The sequence below is a fragment of the Saccopteryx bilineata genome, chromosome 2 (genome assembly GCF_036850765.1).
Source record: "Saccopteryx bilineata isolate mSacBil1 chromosome 2, mSacBil1_pri_phased_curated, whole genome shotgun sequence".
NCBI lineage: Eukaryota > Metazoa > Chordata > Mammalia > Chiroptera > Emballonuridae > Saccopteryx > Saccopteryx bilineata.
Window position 1 is genome coordinate 26466452 of NC_089491.1, and position 3582 is coordinate 26470033.

General features: G+C 38.5%; 1 pseudogene; it reads right to left on the reverse strand.

The window, feature by feature from the left end:
* Window positions 1-2847: 2847 nt before the first annotated feature.
* Window positions 2848-3008, reverse strand: LOC136327813 (U4 spliceosomal RNA; annotated as a pseudogene).
* Between the last annotated feature and the right edge of the window lie 574 nt (window positions 3009-3582).

The window sequence follows — 3582 nt, forward strand, 5'->3', positions numbered from 1 at the left end:
ATGATTCAATATTTACCAATACAAAAGGAAGAGCTGTCAGGGTTTTTTGTTGTTGTTGTTGTTTTGTTTTTAATTTTTAAAGTGTTTTAGTTCTTGAAGTTATTTAGATCTCCGTTTATTAAACCAGTGCTATTTTTGAAGTTAAAATGAAAAACTAAAGCTTAAGCTCAGTGGATTTCACATTGATAAGAATGATATGTTCACATATATAACTGATCTTCAAAAAGAATAGGCTAGTGGAGCAATGCTTTAACATTATTTATAAACTAACATCACTTTTGGAATGTTTGCCTTTTGTATACAAGAACATGGGCCCCCTTTACTGTATTTTTCTTTTGTGTGTTAGTAAAGAAGCTTCTCTAATTGCAACTAGTAGTTAATTGATTAGGAAATTTTAGGCCTTATGTGTGGTGGCGCAGTGGATAAAGCATTGACCTGAAATGCGAGGTCGCTGGTTTGAAACCCTGGGCTTCCTGGTCAAGGCACATATGGGAGTCTATGCTTCCTTCTCCCTCTCCCCCCATTCCACTCTCTACTCTCTAAAATGAATAAATTAAAAAAAAAAGAAAAGAAAATTTTAGTACTGATTATGAATCTACAGTATTAAATTTGGAAAGGTGCTGTTCAATGGTAGAACTAAAATTTTAAAAGTTTCGGAAGAAGCATTTAATTTTTCTCATTTAATGGAGATTGAATGTTGAAAGTTTTACTGATTATTCTTATTTTATTTTTTTAAAGGGACTTTAACTGTTTAAAATCTTATTTTTAATTAGTAAATTTAAATGACATTTCAACTGTGGGAGATTTTAAATAGCTCTATAAATAGTTTATAACCTGATTCACCTCTATGTACAAAGTTTCTGGTCTACTGTCAAAATGTAAAGAGCCTGGTGTGCAGAGGTCCCGGGTTTGATTCCCGGCCAGGGCACACAGGAGAAGTGCCCATCTACTTCTCCACCCCTTCCCCTCTCCTTCCTTTCTGTCTCTCTCTTCCCCTCCCGCAGCCAAGGCTCCATTGGAGCAAAGATGGCCCGGGCACTGGGGATGGCTCCTTGGCCTCTGCCCCAGGTGCTGGAGTGGCTCTGGTCGCAAAAGAGCGACGCCCCGGAGGGGCAGAGCATCGCCCCCTGGTGGGCAGAGCGTCGCCCCTGGTGGGCGTGCCAGGTGGATCCCGGTCGGGCGCATGCGGGAGTCTGACTGTCTCTCCCTGTTTCCAGCTTCAGAAAAATACAAAAAAAAAAAAAATGTAAAGAGACAGTCATTAATCTTTCATGGTCAGGGGATTGTACAGTCATTTCAAGCATAAGGACTAATATTTTTAAAAGTTATCTTAATGGATATACGCTCAGTGGCTCACTGGAAAATTTAAAAACATTTTTGGAAATTTTATATAAATTCATATGCATTGTGTCTTTCCTATATCACTAAGGAATATATTTAAATCACACTTTTCTTTGTTAATTTTTATTGTAATTAAAGCTATTTTAAGTAAGAATTTTTTTTTCCATTACTGACTTGACCACTACCCGTGGATGAGGAAGGGGAAGTAACTTCTGTGCAGACAATCCATGCGTTGCACTCTGAACTAGCTAGAACACATTTCATATGTTCTTTAATTTTTTGTTTCAAAATAATTTTGTAATATAAAATATAGTTATTTTTTAAAAATCTAGCTTATACAGACATCCCGGGTGCCCTCAACCTGCAATAGTATACTATGCAAATATTCTTATTTTCTCTGTGTGCTATGTCATGGAAGGGTTTGGGAAGTGTTATTATAGAATACAGACTAGGCCTATGCTTTGCTTTGCTAGCCGTATGTACGTGCTACCACAGCTATGTTGCATATTCATTGGGGTGGGAGATTGCTATTTATTCATCTTTGGTTGTTTTACAACGCCACACACAGAGCTTTGAACTGAGTACTTTAAATGCTTGTTTCAGACATTTCCTCTCATGCATAGATTGAACTTGTAATAACTATAGCAATAGCTACCATTTATTGAACACCTACTATATCCAGCATCATATTCAGTGCCTCTCAAACATTATTTATTTTTTTTAAAATAAAATATTTTATATGCACAAAAGCATATCTCTAAGGTGTCTATAAATCTGAAAGCCAATAATATAACGGACCATTAGAAAAAGACATGATTTGTAATCCTTACCACAACCTATTGAGAAGTTAATATTATTGTCCCTTCTTTACAAATAAGTAAAGTGAGGCATGTAGAGAATAAGTCACTACCCAAGGTCACACAACTAATGTCATTTTAGGCTGTTAATACTTGACTGAATGACTTAGATTAGCATGTCTCAAAACCTAGAGAAATCATACCAATTTAGGAATCAAAGATCTAAAGAATCCTTCCTACAAATAAAATGGAAAAAAAATTTATGTATATATCTGAAAGACTTCAGAAAAAATTATATTTAAGATCTAGGAAATAGTCCCCACCCTATCATAATTTCTTTAAAAGAAGGAAGGGTGAAGGAGAGAAGAAGAAGAGGAGGAAAAAAAGAGAGCTCATGGCCCTGGCTGGTTAGCTCAGTGGTAGAGCATCAGCCTGGTGTGCAGGAGTCCTGGGTTCGATTCCCCAGCCAGGGCATACAGGAGAAGCGCCCATCTGCTTCTCCACTCCTCCCCCTCTCCTTTCTCTCTGTCTCTCTCTTCCCCTCCTGCAGCCAAGGCTCCATTGGAGCAAAGATGGCCCGGGCATTGAGGATGGCTCTGTGGCCTCTGCCTCAGAGCTAGAATGGCTCTGGATGCAACAGATGGGCAGAGCATCACCCCCTGGTGGGCATGACAGGTGGATCCCGGTCGGGAGTCTGTCTGACTACCTCCCTGTTTCCAGCTTCGGAAAAATGCAAATAAATAAATAAATAAACAACAAGAGAGAGAGCTCATGGAAGTCTGAAATGGACTCAATAATATAGTTTTCAATTAGCACTAATTGTGCCCCAGATAAACCTCAATGGCTATGATACTGCCACTGTGCAAAGCTGGACTCAATAATATAAACTGAGATTCTACCCATCATATTCTCAAGTCATGATTCAATGGAGTTAGATAAAAATAATAAAGCTAAACAAAACTGATCACATGGAAATTTTTTAAAATCGAAAATTTTAGTGAAATAATGCATGCATCAGTGAAATAATCTAAGAACATGAACAAAATTGTTTATGACAGAAGACACAGACCACAATGGCCCTGCTTCCTTTTGTCTGACAGCACCCTGACCTGCCTTGTGGTCATCAAAGACACAACTGGCCATCATTTTGGGTGGGGCTCTCACTAGGAGAGAAGAAAAAGATACTTATCCCTCAAACCCCATTAGTTCCCTTTCCAGAGGTCCTATAGAGCAGTAAGGCAGTAAGAGTATATACCATTTGCCTGGGAGGCTCTCAGATTGGCATGGCCAAGGGAAGGTAAGAGGGTTCTACAAGAAACAAGTCTGATTGAAACTTTGTCTTAGGGGAAGATAGAAGGGCTGTCGGAAAATTTTACATCTGACTCAATCAGTTCACTACTGTGGAAAGAAATCAGGGTTTTAGGTATCTGATAAAACTGGGTGA